We start from the raw sequence: 14,774 nt of genomic DNA, 5'->3' as shown, positions 1-14,774 counted from the left end.
TTATGTCCTGATATTACGGAATGTGACATGTATTGTCTATTGATAATTCAATTATAGAAAAGTATTTATTGTAATGGAAATAATTATTGTCAGTTTAATTGACGAGATACCCTACTATTTACAAGTTTGTTTTAAAGTTCTGTTCTATTGGATTTGTTTAATATGTTCCATTCTATTCCTGTTTGAGGTGCATTTTTTGGGATTATTCCAGGGATAAGGTCAATGGGGCAGGTGTTATGTTTGCGGGAAATCCAATACAACACATTTCTGAGTACCACTGTGAACGAGTGAACGAGTGAACGAGTCAATTGCAAAAACACATTGCCAGGAAGAGTGTAGAATTCGAGCCGTCCAGTTTGAACTCAGTGTTTGCGCAGCGCCGAAATGCAGTCATCCTGGAACGCATCCTACTACTGAAGCCGGGGCGTGGTCACATGATCCTGGAACAGCCAATGAGCGCAGCACTTTTCATTTGACAACATGTCAGGTTGCTATCTAGTTAGCTAGCTAGCCTGCAGGATAAATTCATTCACAATGGAAAGAAATAAATAGATACAGGTTATTTAACAGCGATTAAGAAGATATGGTGTTGCAACGTGAACGATTGTCTTGCTTTTAGCTGAGTCGCTTCAGTCAAAAGTCATCGAAAGCAGCACAATCAAAAGAGAAGACTAAGGTATTTGCAGTTCCTTGTTAGCCGCTAGATAGTTAAATGCTAAAACATTAGCTGTTAGCGATTGAGGATGTAACTAGCTAGCTAACTTTGATTAAAAAATAAAAAAAACGGTGGGTAGCTAAAGTTACCAATGATCAATCAATCAAACAAATAATAGCTAACTAGCAGATCCCAGACGGTTACTCGTTTGATTTGTCGTGTCCAGCTAGCTAGTTACTAGCATGAAGCCTATGCTCATCTAGAACAAAAGCAATCATGCCTAACAGTGCACGAACAGAGTATGGAAGCAAATGGATGGCTGTTTTCTGCCTTTTGAATGTCGGTTGATCTTTTCATGAACCAGACCAGTAGGCTGCCTGTGACTATTTCATCTGAATAGTAGCTAGCCAATCATAAACAGATTCTACCTACTTCAAAGCATTGCATTGAAACAATACCATGGATTGAATGTATTGCCATAGGTAGTGGCATAGTCACTAAGGGCTATCAGCTCAAAGGCTGTTCAAGGGATCCACCAGTGGGCTATTTTATTTTACAAGCCCAGTTTTGACAGTCCTACCAGACCTACTTAGTTGGCACAATGACTGTATTCAAGGTTCTACGCTGACCTTTATTTTACAAGGAGCATGTGTGTGCTTAAGTACAACTACTTTAGGAGCACAATGAAAAATGAGATGGCAAGCCATTTTCTTTATTGTAATGGTGCAAGCATGAAGGTCATGAAACTGCGCTCGGTGTATTCTCCACTCGAGGGGGGGGGGGCTGCCGTACAGTGAAGTAATCATTCAATTACCATCAGGGTGATGTTTCTCTTGGCACAACACATGCTCTTAAATTAAAATTCCCGGTCGCACACCAAAATATTTAGGCGCTTATGCGAGTAAAATGGTGGCACTGTAGAGCCCTGGAATTGAATCTCACCAATCCTTTAAAGACCCCAACAGATGTGTGGGAGAGACCGAGCTCAGACAGAGTGATGACTAGTACCACTCACTGCACAATATCCTACGCTCTGAGAGAGTCATCCTCTGTCTCGCTCACATTCTCTCTCTCTCTGTCTCTCTCTGTCTCTCTTTCTCTCACATTCTCTCTCTCTGTCTCACTCTCTCTCACCTTCTCTCTCACATTCTCTGTCTCTCTTTCTCTCTCTCCCTGTCTCTCTCTCTCTCACACATTCTCTCTCTCTGTCTCTCTGTCTCTCTCTCTCTCTCTCTCTGTCTCTCTCTCTCTGACATTCTCTCTCTCTCTCTCTTACTCTTGTGGAGGTGAGTGGGAGGGAGGAGAATGTGTATAGGCCTGTAGAGAACAGGGTGGTGATCGTACCAGCGTCAGATTCCAGCGTGACATCAGCCTGACGTCAGCAGCTGATTGAATTTCTATATTCCCTATATAGTGCACTACTTTATACCAGAGCCCTATTCCCTATATAGTGCACTACTTTATACCAGAACCCTATTCCCTATATAGTGCACTACTTTATACCAGAACCCTATTCCCTATATAGTGCACTACTATAGACCAGAGCCCTATTCCCTATATAGTGCACTACTATAGACCAGAGCCCTATTCCCTATATAGTGCACTACTTTAGACCAGGGCCCTATTCCCTATATAGTGCACTACTATAGACCAGGGCCCTATTCCCCTATATAGTGCACTACTATAGACCAGGGTCCTATTCCCTATATAGTGCACTACTATAGACCAGGGTCCTATTCCCTATATAGTGCACTACTATAGACCAGGGCCCTATTCCCTATATAGTGGTACTACTATAGACCAGAGCCCTATTCCCTATATAGTGGTACTACTATAGACCAGGGCCCTATTCCCTATATAGTGCACTACTATAGACCAGGGCCCTATTCCCTATATAGTGCACTACTTTAGACCAGAGCCCTATTCCCTATATAGTGCACTACTATAGACCAGAGCCCTATTCCCTATATAGTGGTACTACTTTAGACCAGAGCCCTATTCCCTATATAGTGCACTACTATAGACCAGAGCCCTATTCCCTATATAGTGCACTACTTTAGACCAGAGCCCTATTCCCTATATAGTGCACTATTTTAGACCAGAGCCCTATTCCCTATATAGTACACTACTATAGACCAGAGCCCTATTCCCTATATAGTGCACTACTATAGACCAGAGCCCTATTCCCTATATAGTGCACTACTATAGACCAGAGCCCTATTCCCTATATAGTGCACTACTATAGACCAGGGCCCTATTCCCTATATAGTGCACTACTATAGACCAGAGCCCTATTCCCTATATAGTGCACTACTATAGACCAGAGCCCTATTCCCTATATAGTGCACTACTTTAGACCAGGGCCCTATATAGTGCACTACTATAGACCAGAGCCCTATTCCCTATATAGTGCACTACTATAGACCAGAGCCCTATTCCCTATATAGTGCACTACTATAGACCAGGGCCCTATTCCCTATATAGTGCACTACTATAGACCAGAGCCCTATTCCCTATATAGTGCACTACTATAGACCAGAGCCCTATTCCCTATATAGTGCACTACTATAGACCAGAGCCCTATTCCCTATATAGTGCACTACTATAGACCAGGGCCCTATTCCCTATATAGTGCACTACTATAGACCAGAGCCCTATTCCCTATATAGTGCACTACTATAGACCAGAGCCCTATTCCCTCTATAGTGCACTACTATAGACCAGGGCCCTATTCCCTATGTAGTGCACTACAGGGGATAGTGTGCCATTTGGGATGCATCCTATGGAATTGTTGAAGTGGCCTAGTTGGCTGCTTTGAGCTGCTGTCTCACTATGTCTCTGCTGGATCAGTCAGCCAGCCAGTCAGTCAGTCAGCCAGTCAGTCAGTCAGCCAGTCAGCCAGTCAGTCAGCCAGCCAGTCAGTCAGATTACATTACATTACATTACAATGAATGTAAATGTAGTGGAGAAAACGCCAGTCTACACCCACACACTGGTCTATGGTCCCAACATGAATTAACCAGATGCTATCAGATGAACGTTGAAACAAAACTAACTGAACCTATTCAACCCTTTGGCCTGTACTGGTATACTAAAACAAGAGTTTCTATTGGTTCGTCAGGCTAATACGGCCCGGAGGTGGTCCGTCAGGTGAATACGGCCCGGAGGTGGTCCGTCAGGTGAATACGGCCCGGAGTTGGTCCGTCAGGTGAATACGGCCCTGAGTTGGTCCATCAGGTGAATACGGCCCTGAGTTGGTCCGTCAGGTGAATACGGCCCGGAGGTGGTCCGTCAGGTGAATACGGCCCGGAGTTGGTCCGTCAGGTGAATACGGCCCGGAGTTGGTCCGTCAGGTGAATACGGCCCGGAGTTGGTCCGTCAGGTGAATACGGCCCGGAGTTGGTCCGTCAGGTGAATACGGCCCGGAGTTGGTCCGTCAGGTGAATACGGCCCTGAGTTGGTCCGTCAGGTGAATACGGCCCTGAGTTGGTCTGTCAGGTGAATACGGCCCGGAGTTGGTCCGTCAGGTGAATACGGCCCGGAGTTGGTCCGTCAGCTGAAATGTGTCTTGATGTAGTCTGGGTCTAACTAGTTCTGGTTGGTCATGTTTGAGATTAATTTATTCAGAGAGAAAAAAAGACTGTGTCCTCAATGGCACCCTATTCCCTATATTAATGGCACCCTATTCCCTATATTAATGGCACCCTATTCCCTATATTAATGGCACCCTACTCCCTATATTAATGACACCCTATTCCCCTATATTAATGGCACCCTATTCCCCTATATTAATGGCACCCTACTCCCTATATTAATGGCACCCTATTCCCTATTTTAATGGCACCCTATTCCCTATTTAAAGTAGTGCACTAAATAAGGATGCCATTTTGGACGAAGGCAGAGGAACAGGTGTTTCACCCACAATGGTCAGCACTGCAAGTGATAAGGCCTATTAGTAGGGTGTGTGTGTGTGTGGTATCCAGATGTTTATACCATTTCTGTACCATATCTGGGGGGAAAACACACTTCCGGTAATTGTTTGTTTTATGACTCACACAACCGTTTAGGCAACAGAGATCTTGAATGTTTCTGCTGTATGGCCATACCTCGTTTCTGACTTGTGGCCAGTAAGCTACATCCAGCCCGCAACAGTCTTTTCAGCCGTCCCATGTGCCCCCCCCAGAGGACTATCATGGAACTATACCACAGAGCTCATGGGGCAGGAACAGCTGGAACTTGTGGCTAAAACTCTGTCCTGGTATCTGTCTGAACAGAAGGTCATTTTCCAGGATGTTGGGGTTTCGGCCTGGTCTTGAGTTTCCCTTCTTGACCTCTTCTATGAGAACTTACATCTCCTTGTCAGAGGTTTGAGCATCTGCGATCTCTGACCAATCAGCTGGAAGGTTGGATAGTCTAACTCCTTGTACAGGCAGCAAGCTATTGAGTCGGGTGGTGAGAGAGAACAGGACAAGGCAATCAGGTACAGTGTTGAGCTTTCCCTTCCTGTGGACCACATTGAAGTCAAAGTCTTGCAGCCGGATCAACCTATCTGGGGTGCCGTTTTCTGTAACAAACCTGAGTAAACCACACAACCTTGCCAGAAATAAAGATTAGGAAACGTGTTCAGTGTAATGGTGTATCGACAAGACAAATCTGATGGGGCTCAGTATTAAAAACAACAAAATAATAATTCAAATCAAATTTATTTATATAGCCCTTCTTACATCAGCTGATATCTCAAAGTGCTGTACAGAAACCCAGCCTAAAACCCCAAACAGCAAGCAATGCAGGTGTAGAAGCACGGTGGCTAGGAAAAACTCCCTAGAAAGGCCAAAACCTAGGAAGAAACCTAGAGAAGAAACAAGGTTATGAGGGGTGGCCAGTCCTCTTCTGGCTGTGCCGGGTGGAGATTATAACAGAACATGGCCAAGATGTTCAAACGTTCATAGATGACCAGCAGGGTCAGATAATAATAATCACAGTGGTTGTCGAGGGTGCAACAGGTCAGCACCTCAAGAGTAAATGTCAGTTGGCTTTTCATAGCCGATCATTGAGAGTATCTCTACCGCTCCTGCTGTCTCTAGAGAGTTGAAAACAGCAGGTCTGGGACAGGTAGCACGTCCGGTGAACAGGTCAGGGTTCCAGCAGGTCTGGGACAGCAGGTCTGGGACAGGTAGCACGTCCGGTGAACAGGTCAGGGTTCCATAGCCGCAGTCCTGTCAGAGTCAACATCTCAGTTAGAAAACAGTCCTACCAGCACCTCTGGTTGAGCCTTTCAGCCCTGGAATGGAAGTCCAAGTCCAAAGTAATCCAAAGAAATAAGCCTGAAATAAGCCAACAAAAAGGAAACTCCACCGGAATCCAGATGCAAAATAAATATTCCAACAGAAAAGGTCAAGGTCCAAGTGAAGAGGACGTCTGAACAATGCTAGCTTCCCCACACATATTACCACTAAAACAGAAGTTTGGCAAGAAAATAGGCCTAAAATCCCTCTTAACATACTGCAAGAACATGCTAGCTTCCTCCCACAATGGACTAGCACACAGCAAGAACATGCTAGCTTCCCCCCACAATGGACTAGAACATGCTAGCTTCCCCCCACAATGGACTAGCACACAGCAAGAACATGCTAGCTTCCCCCCACAATGGACTAGAACATGCTAGCTTCCCCCCACAATAGACTAGCACACAGCAAGAACATGCTAGCTTCCCTCCACAATGAACTAGAAGATACTAGCTTCCCCCCACAATAGACTAGCACACAGCAAGAACATGCTAGCTTCCTCCCACAATAGACTAGCACACAGCAAGAACATGCTAGCTTCCTCCCACAATAGACTAGCACACAGCAAGAACATGCTAGCTTCCCCCCACAATGGACTAGAACATGCTAGCTTCCCCCACAATAGACTAGCACACAGCAAGAACATGCTAGCTTCCCTCCACAATGAACTAGAAGATACTAGCTTCCCCCCACAATAGACTAGCACACAGCAAGAACATGCTAGCTTCCTCCCACAATAGACTAGCACACAGCAAGAACATGCTAGCTTCCTCCCACAATAGACTAGCACACAGCAAGAACATGCTAGCTTCCCCCCACAATGGACTAGAACATGCTAGCTTCCCCCCACAATGGACTAGAACATGCTAGCTTCCCCCCACAATAGACTAGCACACAGCAAGAACATGCTAGCTTCCCCCCACAATGGACTAGCACACAGCATGGAGTAGCACGCAGCCCTCGCGAGGGAGGGTGCCCAAAACAGAATTCAACGGTATTTCAAAATACCCCAGTGTACAGTATAAATATTATCGGCCAAGCTTACACTTTACACACACTACTTTGTCACTTTACACACTAGCACACACTACCTCAGGGTTTCCCAAACTTTTTTGTCCCATGACCCCATTTTGATATGTGAAAATGTAATTATAGCTTATGTTTACTCCCTCCCTGGCTAGTGGAGCCAGACCCCTGATTCAATACATGTTAGAATCACCTTTGGCAGTGATTACAGCTGTGAGTCTTTCTGCGTCAGTCTAAGATCTTTGCACACCTGGATTGTACAATATTTGCACATTTTATTGTTTTTAAAATTCTTCAAGCTCTGTCAAGTTGGTTGTTGATCATTGCTAGCAGGGCAATAAAATGAACACTCGCCACCTGCCGAATGCAGATAGATGTTGGTATTGGCGAGTAAGAATGTATATTTCACCAGCCACATTGGTCAATTTGTAGGGTTATACAGTGAGGGCATTACATTGGATGATAGTAAAAAATAGTAAATAGTAAAAAAGTGAAGTATGAGTTAGGCTTAGAATCATTCTGCTGTTTTCAAAGAGTTTCTTCTGTTTTGTTTCATAGGAATCTTAGATTCCTCCTAGTGGAGAAAGTCTGCCTAGGAACAGAGCTGTGTTTTAAATGAGTGCTGATGGATTCCTCCTAGTGGAGAAAGTCTGCCTAGGAACAGAGCTGTTTTTAATGAGTGCTGATGGATTCCTCCTAGTGGAGAAAGTCTGCCTAGGAACAGAGCTGTGTTTAAATGAGTGCTGATGGATTCCTCCTAGTGGAGAAAGTCTGCCTAGGAACAGAGCTGTGTTAAATGAGTGCTGATGGATTCCTCCTAGTGGAGAAAGTCTGCCTAGGAGCAGAGCTGTGTTTAAATGAGTGCTGATGGATTCCTCCTAGTGGAGAAAGTCTGCCTAGGAACAGAGCTGTGTTAAATGAGTGCTGATGGATTCCTCCTAGTGGAGAAAGTCTGCCTAGGAACAGAGCTGTGTTTAAATGAGTGCTGATGGATTCCTCCTAGTGGAGAAAGTCTACCTAGGAACAGAGCTGTGCTGATGGATTCCTCCTAGTGGAGAAAGTCTGCCTAGGAACAGAGCTGTGTTTAAATGAGTGCTGATGGATTCCTCCTAGTGGAGAAAGTCTGCCTTGGAACAGAGCTGTGCTGATGGATTCTTCCTAGTGGAGAAAGTCTGCCTAGGAACAGAGCTGTGTTTTAAATGAGTGCTGATGGATTCCTCCTAGTGGAGAAAGTCTGCCTTGGAACAGAGCTGTGTTAAATGAGTGCTGATGGATTCCTCCTAGTGGAGAAAGTCTGCCTAGGAACAGAGCTGTGCTGATGGATTCCTCCTAGTGGAGAAAGTCTGCCTAGGAACAGAGCTGTGTTTAAATGAGTGCTGATGGATTCCTTCTTGGAGGCGCTGCTCACCCGCATATAATTTGTTCTAATTTACTCACAAGTCTACAAAGTGAGACTTTATGTCCTCGTGTTTCTTGGCTTTTTACATTGTTTTGTTCACAAGCTTGGTTGTTTTTTAATGTTAGTTTGAGTCTGTTGCTTCAACTGATAGAAACAATCCCAAATATTTCTCTCTCTGTCTGTCTGTCTCTCACTCACTCACACACTCACACTCACACTCACACACACACAGTGTGACAGGCCTTGAGTGGCCATGTTACCATGGTAACCTTCCGCCCTTAAAGGGGCAGTTGAACATTTTTATCTTTTGATATTTTGATTAAAAGACTGAGGTCACAAAAAAATGAAATAAATTGATCAATATACCACATTTACTTACTAATACATTTCTTATTTTAGAAACATTATGAAGCATGGTCATCTTATTTTTTGCCATAATTACATTAAAAAATATATATTTTGCCTGGTAAAAATATCTGAGTGGTTGATAGATTTTTTTTACCTGCCACAGTGGCTGGCGGACCAGCACAGTGGCTGGCGGACCAGCACAGTGGCTGGCGGACCAGCACAGTGGCTGGCGGACCAGCACAGTGGCTGGGTGGCTGGTGGACCAGCACAGTGGCTGGAGGACCAGCACAGTGGCTGGAGGACCAGCACAGTGGCTGGCGGACCAGCACAGTGGCTGGGTGGCTGGCGGACCAGCACAGTGGCTGGGTGGCTGGCGGACCAGCACAGTGGCTGGCGGACCAGCACAGTGGCTGGTGGACCAGCACAGTGGCTGGTGGACCAACACAGTGGCTGGTGGACCAACACAGTGGCTGGTGGACCAGCACAGTGGCTGGCGGACCAGCACAGTGGACCAGCACAGTGGCTGGCGGACCAGCACAGTGGCTGGTGGACTGGCTGGTGGACCAGCACAGTGGCTGGTGCTGGGGGACCAGCACAGTGGCTGGCGGACCAGCACAGTGGCTGGCGGACCAGCACAGTGGCTGGTGGACTGGCTGGTGGACCAGCACAGTGGCTGGTGGACCAGCACAGTGGCTGGAGGACCAGCACAGTGGCTGGCGGACCAGCACAGTGGCTGGCGGACCAGCACAGTGGCTGGAGGACCAACATGTTTATTTTAGGCCCTGATTGATAGACAGCCGTTTTCAAGTCTTGCCATAGATTTTCAAGCTGATTTAAGTCAAAACTGTATATGTCCTCTTGATAAGCAACTCCAGTGTACTGTATATTTGGCCTTGTGTTTTAGGTTATTGTCCTGCTGTAAGGTGAATTTGTCTCCCAGTGTCTGTTGGAAAGCAGACAACCAGGTTTTCCTCTAGGATTTTGCCTGTTCTTTCTCCTAAAAAACTCCCTAGTCCTTGCTGATGACAAGCATACCCATAACATGATGCAGCCATAACCATGTTTGAATATATGAAGAGTGGTTCTCAGTGATGTGTTGGATTTGCCCCAAATTTAACGCTTTGTACTCAGGACATAAAGTTAATTTCTTTTACACATTTTTTTGCAGTTTTACTTTAGCATATGTTATTGTAAACATTTTGTTCTGTACAGGCTTCCTTCAATCACAGCCATTAAACTCTGTGACTGTTTTAAAGTCACCATTGGCCTCATGGTGAAATCCCTGAGCGGTTTCCTTCCTCTTCAACTGCGTTAGGAAGGACACCTGTATCTTTGTAGTGACTGGGTGTATTGATACACCATCCAAAGTGTAATTACTAACTTCACCATGCTCAAAGGGATATTCACTGTCTGCTTTTTATTTTAACCCATCTACCAATCGGTGCCCTTCTTTATGAGGCATTGGAAAACCTCCCTGGTCTTTGTGGTTGAATCTGTGTTTGAAATTCACTGCTCGAATGAGGGACCATGCAACTTATTGTGACTTGTTAAGCAAATGTTTACTCCTGAATGTATTTAGTCTTGTTATAGCAAAGTGGTTGAATACTTATTGACTCAAGACATTTCAGCTTTTCATTTTTTATTAATTTGTAAAAATTCTAAAAACATAATTCCACATTGACATGGGGTATTGTTTGTAGGTCAGTGACATTTGTTTTCTCAATTTAATCCATTTTAAATTCAGGCTGTAACACAACCAAACGTGGAAAAAGTCAAGGGCTGTGAATACTTTCTGAAGGCACTGTATGTACAGTTTTTTTTTTATTTTTTTAAATAATTTTGTTAAACAAATGTAACCTTTTATTTAACTAAGCAAGTCAATTAAGAACAAATTCTTATTTACAATGACGGCATACACTTGCCAAACTCGGACGACGCTGGGCCAATTGTGCGCCGCCCTATGGGACTCCCAATTACGGCCGGTTGTGATACAGTCTGGATTCGAACCAGGTTGTCTGTAGTGACGCGTCTAGCACTGAGATGCAGTGTCTTAGACCACTGTGCCACTTGTGCAAATAGATGGATGTGTTCAGATCCAGAGTCCCCAGCTTGGTGATGAGCTTGGAGGGGAGTGGTGTTGAATGTTGAGCTGTAGTCCGTGAACAGCATTCTCACATTGTCATTAAAACTTGTTTTTCAACCAACCAAAAATGGTATGGTTGAGAGGGATGAGGCAAAAGGAATGGCAAATAAGTCTGGCTGCACAACCGATTTGGGAAACGTACTGCAGATTTGAGAAATCATGTGACAAAACTGAATAAAATGAAGAAGAAACTACACTATGAAACAAAGATAAATTATGTAAAGAATTATAGTAAAAAAGCTTTGGAGCTTCAATTAAATTTTGGGTAAAAAGGCAAACTCGGCTCCTTTGTTCATTGAATCAGATGGTTTATTCATCACAAAACCCACTGATATTGCCAACTACTTTAATGATTTTTTTCATTGGCATGATTTTTGTTGGCAAGATTAGCCTGACATACCAGCAACCAATGCTGACACTGCACATCCAAGTATAAATGATCAAATTATGAAAGACAAGCGTTGTAATTTTGAATTTTGTAAAGTCAGTGTGGAAGAGGTGAAAAGTATTGTTGTCTTTCAACAATGACAAGCCATTGGGGTCTGACAACTTGGATGGAAAATTACTGAGGATAATAGCGGACGATGTTACCAGTCCTATTTGCCATATCTTCAATCGAAACCTACTAGAAAGTGTTTGCCCTCAGGCCTGGAGGGAAGCTAAAGTCATTCCGCTACACAAGAGTAGTAAAACCCCCTTTACTGGCTCAAATAGCCGACCAATCAGCCTGTTACCAACACTTTAGTAAACCTTTGGGGAAAAAAGGTGTTTGACAAGATACAATGCTATTCCATTGTAAAAAAAAAGTTGACAACAGACTTTCAGCACGCTCACAGGGAAGGACATTCAACAAGCACAGCACTTACACAAATGACTGATTTGGCTGAGAGAAATTTAGGATAAAAGGATTGTAGGAGCTGTTTTGTTAGACTTCAGTGCAGCTTTTGACATTATCGATCATAGTCTGCTGCTGGAAAAACGTATGTGTTATGGCTTTACACCCCCTGCTATAATGGCTTTACACCCCCTGCTATAATGTGGATAAAGAGTTACCTGTCTAACAGAACACAGAGGGTGTTCTTTAATGGAAGCCTCTCCAACATAATCCAGGTAGAACCAGGAATTCCCCAGGGCAGCTGTCTAGGCCCCTTACTTATTTAAATCTTTACTAATGACATGCCACTGGCTTTGAGTAAAGCCAGTGTGTCTATGTATGCGGATGACTCAACACTATACACCTCCGCTGCTACAGTGACTGAAATGACTGCAACACTTAACAAAGAGCTGCAGTTAGTTTCAGAGTGGGTGGCAAGGAATCAGTTAGTCCTAAATATTTCTTAAACTAAAAGCATTATATTTGGGACAAATCATTCACTTAACCATAAACCTCAACTATGTCTCATAATGAATAATTTGTAAATTGAACTAAACTGCTTGGAGTAACCCTGGATTGTAAACTGTCCTGTTCACAACATATTGATACAACAGTAGCTAAGATGGGGAGAAGTCTGTCCATAATAAAGCACTGCTCTGCCTTCTTAACAACACTATCAACAAGGCAGGTCCTACAGACCCTAGTTTCTACCTTCTTAACAACACTATCAACAAGGCAGGTCCTACAGGCCCTAGTTTCTACCTTCTTAACAACACTATCAACAAGGCAGGTCCTACAGGCCCTAGTTTCTACCTTCTTAACAACACTATCAACAAGGCAGGTCCTACAGGCTCAAGTTTTGTCGCAGCTATACTACTGTTCAGTCGTGTGGTCAGGTGCCACAAAGAGCGACTTGGGAAAATTGCAAGAATAGCATAATATTGCGACATCTTCATCAAAAAGAAGTAGAACGTTATATGTCGATTCTTACCTTGAAAACAGGTTTTTCATTTTTTTTGCAAATGTAATGAAAATAAAAAACACACCTTATTTACATAAATATTCAGACTCTTTGCTATGAGACTCGAAATTGAGCTCAGGTGCATCCTGTTTCCATTAATCATCCTTCAGATGTTTCTGCAACTTGTTTGGAGTCCACCTGTGGAAAATTCTATTGATTGGGCATGATTTGGAAAGGCACACACCTGTCTATATAAGGTCCCACAGTTCACAGTGCTTGTCAGAGCAAAAACCAAGCCATGAGGATGAAGGAATTGTCCGTAGAGCTCCGAGACAGGATTGTGTTCGAGGCACAGATCTGGGGAAGGGTACCAAAAAATGTCTGTAGCATTAAAGTTCCCCAAGAACACAGTGGCATCCATCATTCTTAAATAGAAGAAGTTTGGAACCACCAAGACTCTTCCTAGAGCTGGCCGCCCGACCAAACTGAGCAATCGGGGGAGAAGGGCCTTGGTCAAGGAGGTGACCAAGAACCTGATGGTCACTGACAGAGCTCCAGAGTTCCTCTGTGGAGATGGGAGAACCTTCCAGAAGTACAACCATCTATGCAGCACTCCACCAATCAGGCCTTTATGGTAGAGTGGCCGGATGGAAGCCACTCCTCAGTAAAAGGCACATGACAGCCCGCTTGGAGTTTGCCAAAAGGCACCTAAAGGACTCTCTGACCATGAGGAACAAGATTCTCTGGTCTGGTGAAACCCAATATTGAACTCTTTGGCCTGAATGCTAAGCATCACGTCTGGAGGAAACCTGGCACCATCCCTACGGTAAAGCATGGTGATGGCAGCATGTATCATGCTGTGGGGATGTTTTTCAGCGGCAGGGACTGGGAGATTAGTCAGGATCGAGGGAAAGATGAACAGAGCAAAGTACAGAGCGATCCTTGATGATAACCTGCTCTAGAGCACTCAGGACCTCCACTGGGGCGAAGGTTCACCTTCCAACAGGACAACAACCCTAAGCACACAGCCAAGACAACGCAAGAGCGGCTTCGGGACAAGTCTCTGAATGTCCTTGAGTTGCCTAGCCAGAGCCCGGATTTAAACCTGATCGAACATCTCTGGAGAGACCTGAAAATAGCTGTGCAGTGACGCTCCCCATCCAACCTGACAGAACTTGAGAGGATCTGCAGAGAAGAATTGGAGAAACTCCCCAAATACAGGTGTGCCAAGCTTGTAGCGTCATATCCAAGAAGACTCGAGGCTGTAATTGCTGTCAAAGGTTCTTCAACAAAGTACTGTGAGTAAAGTGTCTGAATACTTATGTAAATGTGATATTTCCGTTGATTATTATTTTTTTAAATGTGCCAAAAAAAAAAAACGGTTTTGCTTTGTCATTGTGCGGTATTTTGTGTAGATTGATGAGGGAATAAAACAATTTAATCCATTTTAGAATAAAGCTGTAACGTGAAAAAGTCAAGGGGTCTGAATACTCTCTGAATGCACTGTATGGTTACTGTGGGGACGACATAGTCGGTAAACTCCTCAGTAAACTCCTCAATGTTATCGGATTAATCCAGAACATATTCCAGTCTGTGCTAGCGAAACAGTCCTGTAGCTTAGCATCCGCTTCATAGGACCACTTCTGTATTGAGCGCGTCACTGGTACTTCCTGTTTGAGTTTTTTCTTGTAAGCAGGAATAAGGAGGATAGAGTTATGGTCAGATTTGCCAAATGGAGGGTGAGGGAGAGCTTTGTATGTGTCTCTGTGTGTGGAGTAAAAGCTGGTAGCTGGAGCTGTGTACAACATGATGAGTAGGGAGATAACAACACAGCCAGACAGCTCTAGTAATGAACGAGGAAGTGGAGCTGTGTACAACATGATGAGTAGGGAGCTAACAACACAGCCAGATAGCTCTAGTAATGAACGAGGAAGTGGAGCTGTGTACAACATGATGAGTAGGGAGCTAACAACACAGCCAGATAGCTCTAGTAATGAACGAGGAAGTGGAGCTGTGTACAACATGATGAGTAGGGAGATAACAACACAGCCAGACAGCTCTAGTAATGAACGAGGAAGTGGAG

The 14,774-nt window shown here is 44.3% G+C and overlaps 1 protein-coding gene across 2 annotated transcripts in view; it reads left to right on the top strand.

Moving 5' to 3' along the window:
- Positions 1-433: 433 nt before the first annotated feature.
- Positions 434-14,774, top strand: part of ptpdc1a (protein tyrosine phosphatase domain containing 1a) — a 62,356-nt gene continuing 48,015 nt past the window's right edge. For both annotated transcript variants that reach the window (XM_029692722.1, XM_029692721.1), the window contains exon 1: positions 434-676. The gene's annotated coding sequence lies outside the window, so the exon portion shown is untranslated. The remainder of the gene's footprint in view (positions 677-14,774) is intronic.

The sequence above is a fragment of the Salmo trutta genome, chromosome 16, assembly GCF_901001165.1.
Source record: "Salmo trutta chromosome 16, fSalTru1.1, whole genome shotgun sequence".
NCBI lineage: Eukaryota > Metazoa > Chordata > Actinopteri > Salmoniformes > Salmonidae > Salmo > Salmo trutta.
The sequence above is the reverse complement of the archived record's forward strand: the minus strand, read 5'-3'. Positions and strand labels throughout refer to the sequence as shown.